This window comes from Taudactylus pleione, unplaced genomic scaffold (genome assembly GCF_031769625.1).
Source record: "Taudactylus pleione unplaced genomic scaffold, aTauple2 ptg000037l, whole genome shotgun sequence".
Classification (NCBI taxonomy): domain Eukaryota; kingdom Metazoa; phylum Chordata; class Amphibia; order Anura; family Myobatrachidae; genus Taudactylus; species Taudactylus pleione.
The window spans coordinates 11205741-11225615 of NW_028284439.1; the positions used below are offsets into that span (position 1 = coordinate 11205741).

The window sequence follows — 19875 nt, forward strand, 5'->3', positions numbered from 1 at the left end:
AAAGGAGGAAAAATTTATCCTAGGGGAAAATTCCACTTTATCAAGCAGTGTGTCCACTGCTTGAGTCCCCTTCATCTTATATCTGGAGAAAAACAAAGGAAGCTTTGCATTCAGATTTGTTGCCATTAGATCTATTTCGGGTACCCCAAATCACTTCATTATTTCTTGAAAGGTTTCTATATTCAACTCCCATTCTCCTGATATAATCAGCCTTTCGACTGTCACATTTTCTTTCCCTGGGACATGGTTCACTGAAAGGGAATGCTGATATTTCTGTGCCCAACACATGATGTTCTTCACCTCCTCCATAAGACTTTTGCTTCTGATGCCCCCTTGCCGATTCAGGTAGGCTACTATTGTCTTATTGTCTAACAAAACCTTCAGATGAAAACTTCTTATCTGATCTTTGAAAAACATCATTGCGTTCCAGACTGCTCTCATTTCTCTTAGATTTGATGACAGTAGCCTCTCCTGTGGAGACCACTTCCCCTGCACAATTAAATGTAGTAGACGTGCTCCCCAGCCTGTTGAGCTTGCATCTGTAGTTAGTTTTAGGCACTGTGGCTGTGCTAACGAAGTTGACCTCTCTATTCTCTCCCATGTCCTCCACCACACTAGGGAATTCTTTTTCTGCTGTTCCAGCATTACGTAATGATTTAGAGGTAATCCTCGGCGGGTAAACTTTAGTATATTCCATCGAAGAGCTCTCATTCGCCATCTTGCCCATTGTATGCTTCCTATGGTTGACGACATCATTCCTAGAAGAGAGACAGCCATATGTAATTGTATTCTTCTGCATTTTAGGACAAATGTGATCAGTCTTTGCATGTTTTCGTATCTGTCTTCTGACAATGTAATCTTGTATCGGACAGTATTTATCTGTGCCCCAGGAACTATAGTTGTTGAACTGGTACCAATTTGCTTTTCTTCCATATTATTACCCAACCAGTTAATTGCATGGTTTTCAAGATTTGTCCCTTCTGTCCTCTATTTCTGGTATTGTTCTTCCTGAAATGAGAGTGTTTTTCGAGATATGGCTAAATTGACAGGCCCTGTCTTTGCAGATAGGCTATTAGTACTGATAAGACCTTCGTGAAAGTTCTAGGAGATGATGCTAGACATGTGAATTGGAAATGACTGTCCAGGATACAAAATCTGAAGTAGCTCTGATGTTAAAGGCATATGGGAATATGGAAGTAAGCGTCTTTCAGGTCTAAAGACATTAGAAAATCTCCTTTTCTTACTCCCATCAGAATTGTATTTAAAGTTTCCATCCAAAATTTTCTTGTTTGAAGAAACTTGTTTAGATCCCTTAAATCTAAATCTTGAACTGTCCTGATGGTTTATTTACTAGAAACATCTAAGAATAAAAGCCCTTCCTTCTTTCCATCTAAAGGTACTGGTTTTATTGCCTGTAAACTGATTAGCTCCTTTATACTTTCCTTTAGGAACTTTAGTTTGGACGTTGGAATTCTTGAAATCAGAAATCTGTCCCATCTGGGCAATTCTTGGAATTCTATTTGATAACCTTTGGAGACTATCTGTAAAACCCATCTGTCCTGAGTAACTGTTCTCCATATTTCTGAAAATTTCAACAGTCTGCCCCCTACTGGCAATCTGGGTAGAGACTGTATATAGTCATTGTCTTTGTCCATATGGCCTACCCTGGTTCTGACGAAATGACTGTCTTGTCACTCCTATGGAGTATCTTCTATTATACTGTCTCCCTGACCTGTAACCTCATGCTTCCTTGAACTGTTGCTTAGAGGTCTGTGTCTGGTATCTTGTCCACCTGTCCTGAGGTAACTTAGTAGATTTTTCACCTGTTATCCTCTGTATCAATGCTTCCAGCTTATTCCCAAAATTTGTTAATCTGTTTTTTGAATGAGCATCGACAGACCAAGAGGGAAGCAACTACCGCAGTAGCCATTGATCTTGCGGCAAACATTATCACATCTAAAGAGGCCTCACATAGATATTCAACTGCTCTTTGCATTATCTCCATATTCTTTAACAAATACTGTTTTGAAATCTTTTCTTCCAGATCAGTGTGCATATTAGCACTCCATAATCTTAAAGCGCTTGACACAGAAGCAATAGCTATAAATCACAAAAATATTAAGGGCAATCAATATTTTTGCGCAAAACTGGATATAAGCAGCCTCCTAAAACACCTTATTGAAGGAAACACCAACTTCACAGACTAGTAAAGAAAATAAAATTATGTATGTGAAAAGGAATGGCGCTAATGCCTCAGGTGGATGAAGAATATATACAGTATGTATCCCAATCAAGGATAAAGCAGAGAACAAAATTTATTTAAAACATGTATAAATATATTCCATAAAATCAAGATGACATAAATAATGGGGTAACCGGAAAACAGCTTCTCACCATTAGACAAGGCTGCGGTGGGCTTGATGCAAACAAAGCAAAATCCATGAGGTCCCGGGCAATGAAGCTCGGCACCACCGCAGAGAATGTAAATTGTCCTAGCTTGCTGGTAGTCAGAGGTTCCCTTGTAGCATGTAGTCCATAACGCATTTCGAAATGTGATCAATTCTTCTTCAGACGTGGATAACATGCTGTTCAGATTGTGGTGATACTTCTACCCCCAGAAGTGATCTAATTGGGTACTCACAATTAATATTCAAATATATTAAAAATTATTCAAAATCAATTTTCGCAGTCACCTAAACTGGAAGTGACACTTGTGGCCCACGTGTATAATTCCGGCCACCTGAAGTGACACAGGCGCTATGCCCAAACGTCACCTCCGATTACAAAGACAACCGGGACCAGTGTATAAAGCACCAAATCTCCCTAAGATCATCAGCGGAAGTGACATGGGCACTACACTGCCTCCAGTCACAGTCTATTTTGGAAGTGGCGTCAAACATATTAAAGATGCTCACTTCCTTTTACTGCAGTATTATTACTGGAAGTGATGCATGTGTGTCACCGCATGTCCACTTCTGGAAATTATGTCTGTGGTTCACATTTAGTCACTTCCAGTCTAAATATAGAAATTGTGCACAATAAAATAAAATACAGGTACATCATATTATATATTCAATCTTTCATATAATATACAATAAAAATACATCATTTAAAATTCATAAAATACATCATTTAAAATTATATAAAGAGATATAAAATACATATAAATACATGAAATAAAATGGTTCCCATGTATGTTTCAGGAGCATAATTCTACTGAATCCAGTGGGTTTCTTCCTATCAACAAAGCTATACTGTACTTTGTATTCCGGTAAAGTCCATCCCTCAAATTTGATAGGAGTACTCCCCAATCGGTAAGTTCCAATCTTCATTGTTGAAATGTGATCCATAAAGTGCAAAAAGAGAAAAAGAAAAAGTTATATATTTATCCAAAGTTAATATATAATATGTATTACATACACAATACACTGATATTTATAGACTAATCCACAGGTTCTCAAACTCGGTCCTCAGGACCCCAAACAGTGCATGTTTTCCATGTCTCCATACTGAATCAAGTGAAATAATTAGCTCCACCTGTGGACCTTTTAAAATGTGTCAGTGAGTAATGACTACACCTGTGCACCTGCTGGATGACCTGCAAAACGTGACCTGTGTGGGGTCCTGAGGACCGAGTTTGAGAACCACTGGACTAATCTAAGAACCATTTCAGTTCAAAGTCTAAGTTTAGACCAGTTGGTGCTAATGTATCAAGTGTGTATATCCACTTCATCTCGCACTGCGCCAACTTTTTTTCTAAGTCTCTCGTTCTCCAATTATCTTTAACACATTGGATACCAAGAAATCGTTTAATCTTTTTTTCACACTGATAATGCTGTTTAGCAAAATGGTCTGATACAGAATGTGTTGAAAGGCGTTTTCTTATATTATATATGTGTTCAGACATTCTTGTCTTTAGATTTCTAGAGGTCTTTCCTACATAGACCAAGCCACACATACATTCTAATAGGTAAACAACATTTCTAGAGTAGTAATGAAATCATTAATTTTATATTCCATTAATATTAAATGCAGTGGTTTTTCTCATATTGTCTTTTGAAGCGGAGGTTCTGCACATGGCAGGTCCCCACATCTATGGAAGCCTCGCGTTCTGTTACTTGTAATCGTTTTCTCAATTAATGCACTTTTGACCAACTTATTTTTCAAAGAAGGTGCTTTCTTATAAATAAAAGTGGGCTTCATGGGTATTACTCTACTCAGAATGGGGTCATCCTTTAATAATTTCCAATTATCCTTACCTTTTCTAATTTTTTATGATGGGCTCCATATTGGGTGATATATGCCCATTCAAATTTATTCTCATTTTTAATTAATTCGGATTTTTCTCTTTCAGAAGCAATAGCTACACAAGATCTGAAGGAGACCGCTGAGGAAACATGTCCCTTCTTAAGAGAGATTTCTATACTTTTATCCATTGTATCTTTAAAAGACGCACCATCCTCTAAAGGAATAGTTGTCTTAGACACCATTTCTGCTACCGGAGCATCCACCTTTGGAACAATACACCATATAAGGAGTTCTTCATCCCTAATAGGATACATACGATCAATTCTGGTTAGATTTCCCTGTCTTTTATCCAGGCTATGCCATTCCTTTAACACCATTTCCTTCATGACCTTATGTACAGGAAAAACTCTATTTTTCTTTGCTCTGTCCTCAAACAATAAATCCTGTTGTTTATTGCCCTCAGGCACATCCTTATAATTCAGCGACTTGTAAATATTTTTTACATAATTTCTAAAACATCCTTGTTAAATGATCTTGTTTGCTCTCGAATCTCACCAGATTCATCACTGGATACCTGCTCCAATCACTCCATAACACCTTGTTCAAAGGACTCTGCCTCCTCATATTCAAGACTTGTCTGAGACCTTGACCTCTTAGACCCCTGGAGGGTTGAAAAATCCTCTTTTGAGACAAAATATTTTTTTCATCCATTCCATAAGATCCTGAATCTGAGTGACTCTGAACAGATGGAGATTTATGCTTGCAATCCTCATAAAAAGCCATATCCTGATTCCCAGAAATTTATCTATCACATGCTGCACATTTAACGTTCATATGTTTCTTCTTTGAAAGGTTCTTTTTGTGCTCCACTGAACTAGGCACACTATAGAATAAAATAACAAACAAAAAATAAAATCCTACTATTAGCCCTAACTAAAGGTAAACAACTGCACCCATCTAAAAAGGACTTACCCCATCTGGGCGCTATTCGGCTGTTGGGGGGGGAAGGCTCCTGTTCCATGTCTGCACTTACAGAACTGCTTGGCAGTAAAACACACAGGATGCCTTCTCCGGTGTGCGGTGCGCCGCCATTTTAATAGCCCTCTGACCTTGATGTCGATCGGGCACCTGCTCAGCGTGCACAGCAACGTCTCCTGGGAAATGCACCAAAATCCCCGCTGGCTGCGCCCGGCATCCCTGGTGGTGTCGGACGCCTGAGGGGCTAATGAACGGAGCGGTCCGCGTCTCCTCCCGTGCCTGCTGTCTGCGGCACAGCCACATATTGGGAACCCGGCCAGCAGCCATCTGTCCCATATCCCCGGGGTGCTACCCTGCCATAGCCTGCGGTTCAGAACAGCATTTTGCTGTGCAAAACAACAAGGGTAAGTCCTCTTGAAAATAACAAAATTCCCTACTCTGTCTAGACACAGGAAAAAAGACACCGGGTAATAGGAGGAGCTAGCTTATATGCACCAAGTGGGAGGTCCCTGTAGAAAAAAAACTTCCTGTCTGTAATTGGGGAGCTGGAGGACTAACCCACTGTTATGGCTGCCATGGGGACTGAAGAAGAAATTTACAAAGATTCGTGTTGGTCTGAGATTGCAATCTCAGGTGAAAATATCACTTTTTTGCTTAACGGAAATTTACTAATATTAAACTCTGGTGATTCTTTCATCTTTTGGGGATGAAATTGGGCGTGTTAATACCGCAAATTCGGCCGTTTTTTAACTAGAAATGAATACACCCTCGACTGAAATTGGAAGTACTTTTCATTCGTTTTGCTATTTTCTGCCATTTTTGCAGCCAAATCGGGGAGCCAATAGAAGCTGCGAGTTTTCATCAAACATACACAAATCAGTGATTCCTAAAATTATGTAGGGTTCCACCATACTTTAGGAACCAGCACCTGGCTGCAGGGCCAGTCCTGGTTTTAAGTAATGGGGGGCAAAAATGCGTAGAGGTCCCCCTATAATTAAAACCAGCACCTGGCCCAAACCGACCAGGGTGTAATGCCACAGTCAGGAGACCCTATCGCCAGGTCTCCATGGCCAAAGCATTATCATCCCAAGCCGGTCAGCCCAAGCCAGGGATCTCAGGGGAGGTGGGGACCCCACAAGAAGGAGTCCCCCCTCTCCCAAAACCCCAGGCTTGGGCTAAAGCCCGGGGCTCTTCCCCGCACACCTGGTCTGTGGGTACGAGGGTAATAATGTGGTATATAGTTCCAAACTATTGTATTTTACAGTGGAAGTACAGGTGCCAGCATGCCTGCCCTTTGGCACTTGTGGAACTCCAAGTGCCAGCAGGAAGTCAGCACCCGTACCCCCACTATAAAATTAAATTGTTAAAAAAAGACAGTACACACGCACACCCAATACAGTACAACTTTATTACATTCACCTACCTCACTCACTCACACATACTTACCTGCTGCCAGCTGGTTGTGTCCACTTCTCCCATAGAATCTAATGGTTGTACCTGGAATAAAGATCCCATACTCACCTCCATCCTCACGCTGGTCTCCGTAGCATCCCCGGACTTTGCATAATAACAAACCACTGCCCCAAACCCATACGGACAAGTATTGGTATTTGTTGTCACACATACCAATACTTCATGAATGCCAGCTGATGGGTCACTTCGGACACTCCCACGGTCCACCAGCCAATCAAGGGCCACTTTACATATAGCAGATGCTCATGGGCTGGGACCCACGTGTAACCAGCCAATGAGTGGCCGCTATATGTAAAGTGGCCTCTGATTAGCTTCAGCGCAAGCCTGGGGTTTCAAGAGAGGGGGTCACCACCTCCCCTGAGATCCCCGGCTTCAGCTCACCGGCTTGGGGTGTTATTGCTTTGGCCCTGGAGACCCGTTAATAGGGTCTCCTGGCTGTGGCATTACACCCCAGTCGGTTTGGGTCTGGTGCTGGTTTTAAATATAGGGGGACCCCTACGCATTGTTTTTTCCGCTATATTTAAAACCAGGACTGGCCCTGCAGCCAGATGCTAGTTCCTAAATTACGGGGGAACCCTACACGTTTTTTCCCCGTAAATTTAGGCACCAGGACTGGCTGACCAGTCCGGGGCTGGTTATGCTTTACCCCACGTAATTTTTTTTACAAAACTCAACCTTAACAAGACATAAAAAATAAAATAAAAAAAGCAGCCTGCACATATTTCACTGATGTGTGCAGGCTGCTTGTTCGGGACGGAAAGTCGGGCAGGGAACTCGAGGCTTCAAAACGGACAGGATCGATCAAATACACCATCAAACAACTCGATCCTTTCAAAACCGGGTGCTTGGTAAATTCCCGAAATTTTTTGTGAAAACACGGCTGTTTTGGAGCGATCCTATCAGTGTTTAAAAACGTGACAAATCGGGACCAAAACGAATCTTAGTGAAAACACAGATACCAATTTCAGGTGTCTGTTCTTGGCATTTCAGCTTCTACAGAAAAATACTGTCTTTGTTAAGTTGTGGTCAGCTAGAACGAAAGTGGTATCAAGCCAAAGCAAATACCAATGGGATGGAAATTCTAGGGATATTTCAAGACCAATGTAAGAAAAAACATTTTGGATAATTAAAATAAAAGGTTATATTATTCATATTCACTTTTTTTATTTGACAAGGGAAAAGACCGCACATTGGCTTATTAAAACTACAGAAACCTAAATTGAATGGTGGTATTAATTTCCCCAATGTACAGTGGTACTCTAAAGCGGCTTTTTTACGTTACCTTAAAGGTTGGTTGCACGACAAGGAAGTTTACACAAATACTTCTCTGGAGAGGGAATTTTTGGAAGGGGTAGATCTGTTGTCGTTTCTACATTTTCATGATCAAGAGGTCCCAACTCATATGAGACAGGAAATTGTGTCACAGTCTGCAATATAAGCATAATTTAAATGCATATAAATCTCTCTATCTTCCTTTTATGTCTAATCCTAATTTCCAAGATGGCACAGCTAGACACCCTTTCAATATTTGGAGGATGGTGGGATAGTTAACATTGGGTGCTTGGCAGATATATCGGCTAGGCTACCCCTCACATTCCGGGAGGAAACCGAGAAATTCCTTGTATTGGAAGGACTTCAGTCATGGATCTTACAACTTCCTGGTATGCAATTGGCAGATTTATTAAAAGTTCATCATAGGTCATGTTACAGAGATGTTTCTCAATATACTACACAGATCTTATTTGACCCCACATAGAAGGTTTATCATTAGGCTCTCAACTTCTCACTCTTGTTTGAAGTGTGGTCAGTCTTGGGCAGATCTATTCCATTGTCTGTGGTTGCAAGTATTGAATTACTCCAAATTTATTTAATTACATGTCTCTGAGCCCCGAATGGGCCTTGTTTGGCATCCTTCCAAGAGAGATTCGAATTACAAAAGGTGGCAAGTAACTACTATAGGCGCTGCTGCTCAGGGGCGTCTTAAGAGAGGAGGGGGCCCATGTGCACTGCCTGTGCGGGGCCCCCTCCTCTCTGCCTGGTGGCCGAAAGCCAACTGATGTGGCTAGCCAGCCACCGGAGCCTTAGTAGACGGCGTGGTGGCCATTTTTCCGGCGTTCTGTGCATGCGCAGTAGACTCCGGGCACACTCTAGTGCACCGGAGTTTACTGTGCTTGCGAAGTACACTGGAAAAATGGCCACGGCAGCCATTTTCTGGTGTTCTGAGCAGCGCAGACACCCGACGTGGGACCACAGTATCCTGTGTGCGGTGCTGGGCCCCCCTGGACCCAGGGGGCCTGTGTGCCACGCACACACTGCAACCATTATAGATACGCCACTGTTGCTGCTCGTAAATCTATTTTGCAGGTGTGGATATATCCAGAACCTCCCACCTTATCAAACTTCAAAACAAAGTTATTTTATCTGTTTCGTATGGCCTGGGTGGAGGTGGTAAAGGAAAAGGAGGCTAAAACTAAAAAACAAATTTGAGATTCCCTATGCAATACTTCCTGGTATCTTCTGCGAATGACTGAGGGTATCCCACCGATTCCTAACCCAGTGTGATTGTGGAGGAAAGAGAGAGGTGCGGGCAAGTTTTATTTTACTTTATGTGATTTTAATATTTGTTAAATTTTATTTTATTCTATTCTGATGTAAATTTAATATATGTGTGCCTTAACATTTCAATAGACCTATTTGCTGTAAGATTAATTTTCTTTTTTTTTCCATCAATAAATTTTTATTGAAAATATACAGAAAAAAGAGAAGGGAGCATGGGGGGGCAAAAGGAAAAACAATAACAATAAAAATTATAAGGCAGTAACAGGATATCTGTAAATATCTAACAATTATTACAATACTAAGGTATGGCAAATAGACAGACTATACATCTGAATCTCCTGAGGGAGGTTTGTTTAAATTGCAAGGGGCGGACGGGCTTAGAGGACTAAATCTCGTAGAAGTTGTATCTCATCAGTGACATAGATATGCCATGGGTACCACTTTACAATAGGAGAGGACGGAGCTGTAGAATTATTAGTATCCTTAGTTTCCATTTCGAAATGCAATTGGGTTTTTGTATTGACTTTGGCAAATGGGTGGGGGAGACTTCCAATGTTGGGCTATAGTGGCCCTAGCGGATATTAAGATGTGGCCAAGGACATAACGAGCAGATTTGGGTATAGTGAGAGGATACCAGTGTAAAAGGGCTAGAGAGGGATCTAGAGGTTATGTGAGGCCGAGAACTTCCCTTATGAAGGAAAATACTTCTGTCCAAAAAGGGCGTAGAGAGGGGCATTCCCAGAAAATATGAAAAATCATACCTTCAGAGTGGCAAAGACGCCAGCAAAATGTAGAGGCTGTAGGCCATATCCCATGTAGTCTAGAAGGGGTCAAATATAATCTATTTAGGAGTTTAATATGCATTTCAGTGTGATTAGTTCATTTAGATAGGGAAAAAGAGGATAAATCAATAATTTCCTATTGTTTAAGGGTAAAAGAGCATTGTAGATCAATTTCCCAACGAAGCTGAACAGAAGATTTGGTCATCAGGTCAGTGGGAGACAACAGTAAATACCAAAAGGATATGGCCCCACGGGAGTAGGATCTAGATAACCTATTTAGTATTTGGTCTGGTGGTGTCTGAAACGAGGCGGGGCCAGTATTTAATTGAGCTATCCAATGTTGAAGTTGGAGATAGTAAAACCAGGCCGATGGGCCCAATTTAAATTTGACACATAAATCAGAACGGTGAGAGAGAGGATGGGGAAAAAAGATCTCTAGGGACTTAATACCCAATCGCGTCCGACAAGACATATGAAAATTGGGAAACAAATTATAAAATGCTTGGAGGGATATGGTCCTAGTAGGGAGAGTGAAGTTAAAATGAGTCAGGAGGCTAATATCCCATATCTTTAGGGTATCAAGGGCAGAATTGGGGAGTAATGGGAATTGTGGGCATAGTTGTTTAGGAAGGTCCGATAAAGGAGATCCTTGAAAAAGGGCATATTGTAGGTCCACCCAACGTTTTGTGGGGGGGGGGGGGGGTAGAGAAACCAATCACAAAACTGGGAGAGGAGGGCTGCTTCGTGGTATCTAAGCAGGTCAAGGAGAGTAAGGCCTCCCTGTTGTCTAGAGCAAATCATGCAGCTATAAGCCATTCTGGGAGGTCTGCGTTTCCATACATAAGACAGCATCAGTCTCCGCATTTGATGTAGCATCTTACGGGGTATTGTATATGGGATAGCATGGAACAGGTACATTAATTTAGGCAGTAACATCATCTTGAATGCCGCTTGGCGGCCTAACTAGGATTCATCCAGGCATTGGCTAAAGTTGTCAGCTGTATCAGCAATGGGGCATAATTAACAATGTGAACATTATGGATAGAAGAGGGAATAGAAATAACTAGATAGGATAGGAAAGAGTCCTTCCATGAAAAATGAAAGCGCCCTTTCAGGGATTGAAGAATTTAAGGGGGAATGTTGATAGGTAAGGCTTCCATTTTAGTTGTATTCAATTTGTAATAGGAAGCAGCACTATAGCTGTTTAAAATATTGTGGAGGGGAATCAACGAGGTCTCTGGGTCAGTCACAATAATAAAACATCGTCTTCAAAGAGACAGAGTTTATGAGAAGTGTTACCTATCGAGAGAGCAGGGAAATCAGTGGATGAACGGATCATTTGAGCAAAGGGTCCTATAGTCAATACAAAAATTAGTGGGGAGAGAAGGCATCCCTGCCTAGTACCGTTAGATATCTGGAAAGATTATGAGAGGAAGCCGTTACTAAAAATCTGGGTTGAAGAGCCAGTGTAAAGAGCATTGATGGAGCTGAGGATATCACCTTGAAGTCCAAACCTGCATAACACCTGGCGCATATAGTCCCAATGGAATCTATCAAATGCTTTTTCAGCATCTAGTATTAGGAGGAGAAATGGTAGTTTGTTATATGAGACCCATTCCACCAAATCCAGAACCCTACGGGTATTGTCGGGAGCCTGATGTCCAGAAACTAAGCCCACCTGGTCAGGGTGAATTAACTGAGGAAGCAGTGGGTTCAGACGGTTAGCTATTAATTTAGCATAGATTTTAATGTCCGTGTTAAGAAGTGCTATAGGTCTATAATTTTTGCAGTCGGAGGGGTCCTTGCCCGGCTTCAGGATAGTCACAGAGGACTGGAAATTGGAGGCGAGGTCTGTCCGAAACGCCTGATCTGGAGCATCTGATGGAGCGTACGAACTGTAAGCAGTGTAGGGGGGTCCAGGCTGGTCGTAAGACTAGATGGAGAATTAGCCATGGAGGTGGATGCTACCGAGGTCTTCCTGGCAGACACAGCGTCGGGGTTTTTTTGTGAAACAAATTTAATAGGAGGTGCAAGGGTAGAAAGTTTGCCTCATTTGGCGTTTCTTGACAGTCTTCAGAGGTCGGAGGCATGGATGTCAGAAAAGGAAAAATTACACACTAAGTGGTTTTAGAGATGCTGGATTCTTGTATCACATACGCAAGATATGCATATTTCTCTGCAAATAGGTATGGAGTGTTATACTGTAGACCACATTAGGAAGATATTAGTAGCTCAGACTCCATCAGGAGAGCAGTAGCTGCGGAGGTCTCATGGAAAAGTATCACTGGAACAGCATGGAGATGCAGGGGGTCACAGCCTTTCCGGAAGGCAAATGGGAAATAGACAGTCAATCACCAACCTGGGTGTAGAAGTAGAAAGGAGACATGAGAGCCATAAACACCTAGCAGGAGCTGGCAGGGTCCCAGGAGACAGTTTCCAGGTACACTGAGGAGAGCAGGCTGTCAGTCAAAATGGCGGCCCCCATCGATCCCCAGGGATAACTGTACCATCCAGGGGGCAGACACTCCTTAAGAGGGGTGGTCTGGGTCCCATTACCCAGGAGCAGAGAAGGAAAAATTAACCAAGCGCTAATATGTCAAAAAGGTCAAATAAAAGTGCAGCAGTGAAGATAAAAGGTGATTGTCAACCTCATCAGAGAACAAGAAATTATAAATTTCACTGCGCTCTAATATTTATGCTGGGACACAGGCAGTAGTATGTATTATATAAATAAGTGTTTTATTTCACCTTGAGCATACATATAAAAATTAGTCATATATTGTAGCAAAAATAGAAATAAATCATAAATAAATTGTAAATAGATTAAGGAGTTGATCAGGCTCCTGATCTAAAAGAGCTGAATATTTAGATACAAATTGCAATGACACTATTAAAACTGGAAACACTTCAATACAAAAAAGGAATAATGGACAATATTGCATAGAAGAATAAGCACAATTTGCCTACATGTAAGAAGAAAGCAAAAAAATCAGAAATTATAGTATAAGGACATCATTCAATTTGTGAATGAGAATGGGGGTCCAGTACTGTCCCTGCATGTAATTCCAGTCCTGTAGATGGAAAATAAATGGGCAAAGTACCTTTACATGGATTCAGGGGAACCGGAGAATGTTGAACTCACAATGAGATGTTTGCAAATAAACGGGACTCCTGTCTCCGTTCTGGCCGTTGAATGTATAGCATTCAGCGTTCTCTTGGATCAATTTCTGGACATTATTTTACCATCTTCATAATTGCCTACATATGCACCGGCTGACCGCTATTATTCTTGGCGTGAGATTCCACTTGAAGAGGCTGCTGTGGTGACAGAGACGTGTTCTGCTGTAGAGCCGGCACACGGGGATTTCCTCACTCCACTGGCTAACCGCCCTGACTGCGTCCCGAACCAAGTCTCAACAAGCCGGAGACCCCGATCCAAGTCTCAACAAGCCTGAGACGGGAGGCACTCGTCGGTGAGTTTTCCAGCTACTTCGTCTGACACACCAATACAAAGTTCAGCCCACACGTGGAGCCGCCTCATTTGCGGTCTGAAAAGCTTGACCGCTGCTATACATTCAACGGCCAGAACGGAGACAGGAGTCCCGTTTATTTGCAAACATCTCATTGTGAGTTCAACATTCTCCGGTTCCCCTGAATCCATGTAAAGGTACTTTGCCCATTTATTTTCCATCTACAGGACTGGAATTACATGCAGGGACAGTACTGGACCCCCATTCTCATTCACAAATTGAATGATGTCCTTATACTATAATTTCAGATTTTTTTGCTTTCTCCTTACATGTAGGCAAATTGTGCTTATTCTTCTATGCAATATTGTCCATTATTCCTTGTTTGTATTGAAGTGTTTCCAGTTTGAATAGTGTCATTGAAATTTGTATCTAAATATTCAGCTCTTTTAGATCAGGAGCCTGATCAACTCCTTAATCTATTTATGATTTATTTCTATTTTTGCTACAATATATGACTAATTTTTATATGTATGTTCAAGGTGAAATAAAACACTTATTTATATAATACATACTACTGCCTGTGTTCCAGCATAAATATTAGAGCGCAGTGAAACCCAAGAGCAGAGGTATTGGTGTGTTGGGACAGCAGCGGCGGCCGTGACGATGACGTCACGCGGCCCGCCGGCAGGTCTCCAAAATTTAGCCCGCGACTTCTGGAGACTCACCAGGCCGCAAATTATCGGGTCCCGCGGAGCAGCAGCAAAGCAGGGAAATCGGAGCAGGAGGAGAGCGGGCACAGCAGGGAGGTGAGGGGAGACGTTTGGGAGGCAAGGGGCCATGTTATATTGCCTTTGGAGGCGCAGGGATCAGGAGCTCCGGATAAATGCTGCTACCCAGGAAGCCAGTCAGGCCACACCCCGTAAGATTCATTTTCTAATTGACGGCATAATGTATACAAGGATTTGGCCTTGTATAATGTTTTATGTTGGGTCTGCCTGTCTATGAACCCATACATGTAACTTTGCATTATATTATGTATTTAAGACTTTTGTGCATTGCTTCAATAAAAAGAAAAAAATACAAGGCTATATATGTGGTATTTGTCAATATATCAAGTATTTAGAAATATGATTTTAATTAGAAAAACAGGTATAGATGACTTATGTTTAACATTTAGTTAATGTAATTGTTCTGGAATATTAACAAGCAGACGCCGCATTGTGCAACAGATTAAAATGTTATCTTTTCTGAATGCAACAATTGAATTGTTATCTCACTCAGATGTCTGTCAAAGACTTTCTCTTTATAAGCCCCTACATAAGGTACAATCTTTTAAATGATATGGCTGTTTTCAAATGATTGGAATGACATATCGTTTAAAAAGTGGTGTATGTGGGCATGATAACAATGCCGATACGCGCTCCTGCTATCGTTGAATGTGGTCGCTGATCTCTTGAACATGCAGAAATATCTTGACCTGTCTTTCACAATTTGGCACACATCGCTCTGTGTGTATGCACGATGAACGATGTCACAGCCGATGAACTATTTGTCTTCACTTTTTCTGGCCACACATCTTCACCATTTTGTGCCAGCTGACGAGGAGTCAAAAGTTGCATCGTAAAGTTGTTTGCTTCACAAATGGAGGCGTTCCCTAGTGATGTCAGTGAGAGAGCTTCCGGCTCTGTTAGAGCCGAAAGCTCTCTGGGGCTTGCAGCCACAAGACACTACCACAAGGGTCTCATCGCAAGCCCGATGGTCGCGATGGTCTTGACCATCGTGACCATCATCATGGCCGCAGCGCCCGCCCTGATTCAGAGCGAGCACTTGCTTTTTGCGAGCGCCTCTGAATCAGGCCCTCTGACTGTAAAGCTGGGTTCACATGAGGAAAACCTCCAATATTCAAGCATACACGATATACAATTATTTCTTCCAATTCTCCAATATATCTCTTCTATTGATGGAAAGGAAAGATCTTGTCCCAGTACACACGTCACAAATGATCTATATAGCGGCTGAACAGTGACAGCATACAGGAAATGGAAATACAGTCATCATCATTTTGCAGTATTGTTTTGTGTATGGTTGAACTTAGTTCACCTTGCTGCTCTACGTACACTTTTCATACTGTCTTACAAAAATGTATCTCTTCAACAATATTCTTTTTGCATACTGTAAATAAATGTAAATAGAGAAAAAAGTTAACTTTCGATAAAAATATTCAGAAACATATGTAATAAAAAAACATTAAAACTTTATTTCCCCCTCAAAAATATAAATAAGCACACCTAACATCAAACATAATCATAAACTTGCTAAAACTACTGCATAAATGTTAACATTTAAGATTTTTCAACTAGTATTGAACCTTGCAACTTTCCAGTGAGGCAGGACTAGGACTAAACTTCTGATCTCAGAAGAGGCAGGTGTGGATGTTCTTGGGTAAAGCAGAGGGTTAACAGATGACCTCTTATATTGGTGGTGTATCCCTTGTTGAAATGGCATATGGGGGAGTGTCAGGCTACATAGGCCCATATGGATATTGTTATAGCGTAGGAGGCATCTCCCTTAGGACACTATAAGGGGTGAGTAGACCGCTGGTCCCCTTATATAGCACATCCACAATTATCCTATATGCCTCAACTCTGTTACGGTTATTCATTTGTCACAGCTTCTGTGCTATATTGGTTACTACAACGTCACACTTGTCTGGATTCTTTTCCACGAGTCAGTTGGTGGTCTCCAGAATCCGAAGAGTCATGACCTCTGTGCTCTGTCCTGACTCACGTGGTCTTTTCCTTTCCCTTATAAAAAAGCAGGAATTCCCCTGTGTGTGGATGTACCAGAATGTCAGCACAACTTCAGGAAAGCTGAACCAGTCAGGTTTATTGTCACACACAGTGACCCAGTATTACCAGGCTGCTGACACTGGTTAACTAAAGCACAGTGCATCAAGAATACCAGTAGTAACACTGTCCATGAATGCACTATTGAATGCAGGTAAATAGGAGGCTTATTAAACCACTATGTCACTATGCCAATAATGACAATGCCAAGGAGTGCACTGGTGAATGCAATAGGAAATGCAAATAAAAATATTGTCCAGGAATGCACTGGTATACAGTATGCAGATAAATAGGAAATAAAAATAATGATATAGAACCTAAATGTTGTAGTAGAGTTAGATGCACTTGCTATTGCTAATGCTGAAGCATGTACCGGGAAAAGCAGAATGCTGAGGCAGGGTCAGAGTACCTGGAATTCAGGAAAATACTAGGAGCAGAATGATGAAAGGCTAAGCCGAGCAGGTGTTCAGGAAAGCACTGGTGAGCCATACACAGGCAACACAGAGAAACCAGCAGTCCTAGTAACAGATTCAGCAAGGTAGGAAGAGGTACAGGAGTCTGACACCAAGATAGATACATTGTGGTTCTGACTTGATCTGACTCATTTGGGAGTCAGCAGCAAGACTGTAGCTCATAATTACTGGTTCAGCTAATCAAGCAAGGTGACATGCTCGCAGAAACAGAATAGACAGTCTAGAACATGATCAGTTGTACCATTGCGGAGAGAAGCACCACTGGTTTCTACCAGTGGTGCTTCTCTCCCCAATGGTACAGCAGAACGTGATAGTACCCCTTCGAGATTCTAGATGCTCTCAGAACTCATCTTTTCCAATTTTTTTCTCCCTTTGCCCTTCTTCTGAGAGCCATTAGCTATCGCTGTAGGTAGTGGAGTTCCTTCCTGGGAAAAAAACATAGATAGCTAATATGGTACCCCCAATAAAATTACTTACATTATCCACAAATTTGCTTTTTCAGTCAGAGTCTAGACCCAAAATTAGCATGGGTTACTATTCCTTTCCTTGAAGACAGCATCAGTACCCGGCTGAACATCCTTAGGACCAGGACTTCTCAAAGGACGAGAGTAGGAACTCATGTAGGCAGTGGCGTAACCATCCCCGGTGCCTGAAGGCAAGATAAATGTTGGTGCACCCCCAAACTAAAATGTACCACCCCCCCAGCACCTATGCCAGCCCCAGCTGCCGCCGCCCCCTTATGTAGTTCCTTTTATATAATGCCGCCAGTAGTGGTCCCCCTATGCAGTGCCCGCCTATGTAGTGCCCCCCAGTAATGGTCCCCCTATGCAGTAACTCCAGTAGTGAGCCCCCGGTAGTTTCCCCCTGTAGTGAGCCCCCTGTAGTTGCCCCCAGTAGTGAGCCCCCAGTAGTGAGGCCCCTGTAGTTGCCCCCTGTAGTGAGCCCCCTGTAGTTGCCCCCAGTAGTGAGGACCCCCACACACACTAAAAAAAAAAAAAAAACTACTTACCTTCATCCCCGCTCCAGTGCTGCTGCCATCCATCCCCGGCGTCCGCTCCTCGGCACTATGGGAGGGACGTCATTACGTCACTCCCATAGTGCACTGTGGGACCCGGAAGACGGAGCTCACTCCTGAGCTCCGTCCCCGGCGTCCGCTCCTCGGCACTATGGAAGTGACGTTATGACGTCACTTCCATAGTACACTGCGGGACCCGGAAGACGGAGGGAGCTCCATTCTCCGGATGCTGCCGGGGGTTTGAATAGGAGCCGGGCGCCCGCTGGTAACACACTCAGCGGGCGCCCGGGAAATGGAGGGTACAACCGCACCCCCTGCACCCTCCGTAGTTACGCCAATGGAGGTGGAGCGCCGATCAGTGGCGCTCCTTCTCCATGCAGCTCCCGGGGACAATGGAGCCAGGTGCCCCCTTCAGGGCTGGCGCCCGGCGGCATATGACTCGACTGTCTCCGGGAGTTCTGCCACTGCATGTAGGTGAAACCTACTGTCAAGTCAATGGATCGTGGGCATCTTACTGACTCTGGGATGTTTCCCATCTTAGCTTCTCCTTTGTGGGTGCAAAACTTAGGAACAAATTTTTGCATCAGTGCATCACAGAAGGCTGAGCGATTGTGAAGCACCAGGTCTCTAGTTTCTCTAAGTGGATTTTCCCACACCAACGCCTCCCCTCTGAAGGCTAAGAGAAGATATTTCACCACATGAGCTGGAGAGGGAGGGACCAGAGATGCAGTCTGAAGGTGCAAAAAGTATTGGCGCACCAAAGCGTGGACTTGGTCAGGGTCCCTTTCAAATTAGATCGGGAGGACACTCTGAAAGTTGGGACTGGCCTGGAATCTCAGACAGCACCAGCTAGGCAGATAAACAGCAAAGGCGCTTAAAACAGCATGAACACTATATCGAATCATAAATTGATAAAATATACATTTATTAAAATAATACACATAAACAAAACTGAATGCTCCCGGGAGTAAATAGATATTAACACATAACAATCAGCAAGATTAATAATAAAAGAACAGGTGTCTGCTTCTTGAAAAAGCCATGTACAGTACCATGGAGAAAAGCGTCGAAGCTACAGGTGCAATCTATCCTGGAACACCCACTTCCTATTCTCTCCACAGCTAGAGCGTCTGACTATTCAGTTTGCTGGAGCAAGCGCATACAGCCTGACAGAGATCCCGCTTACGGTGGCCCAGCACGGCCTAGGACTCACACGGCAGACCGGCAGTCAGCTTAGAACTACCACTCTGAGTTTGCTCTCCTGGTCCTCCATCCATGGCCCGGCAATCTACACTGCGCCCAGCAGCCACTGGAACCATCACGCTAAACACTCAGACTGGAGTCTGACCAAGAGGACTGTACTATAGTGAGTACCAAGGGATTTCTCCTATGTGCTGTTGTAATACATTTTATCTATACAAAGGATCATCATTCCAGCTCACCTGCAATTTATTAACTTGTTACTTATGGAAGCCTAATTTAATACCTTTGGCTACAAAAACTGGATACTTAGTTTCCATCTGAGACAGTTACATATTACTCATTTTTTGCAAACAATACTGAGGTTCCAATTTAGGTATATTTGCTACCAGTTATTACCAGTCACTATGTTCTTTTATTATTAATCTTACTGATTGTTATGTGTTAATATCTATTTACTCCCGGGAGCATTCAGTTTTGTTTATGTGTATTATTTTAATAAATGTATTTTTTATCAATTTATGATTCGATATAGTGTTCATGATGCTTTAAGCATCTTTGCAGTATATCCTTGTTTAGCTCTCTTTTTGTATTGGAGACAGGCAATCTCCAATTCTGCAAGTTGGCAGCTACATCCTCTGAGCCACACTCACCACAGGTCTCCATTAGGCGCCAAGGTTAATTTGTGATTACCAGCTTGGCAGATACCTCAAATGGCACCAACTGGGCGGGAACTCCGGATGGCCACCGCTGGGCAGGAATCTTGGATAGCTCTGGCTGTTCAAGAACCCTGCGTTGCCTCGATTGGGCAGGAATCTTGCATGGCCCCAA

The 19875-nt window shown here is 42.7% G+C and overlaps 1 pseudogene; it reads right to left on the reverse strand.

Annotated features, from left to right (window-relative positions):
- Window positions 1–1638: 1638 nt before the first annotated feature.
- On the reverse strand, window positions 1639–19163 carry LOC148538739 (uncharacterized; annotated as a pseudogene).
- Between the last annotated feature and the right edge of the window lie 712 nt (window positions 19164–19875).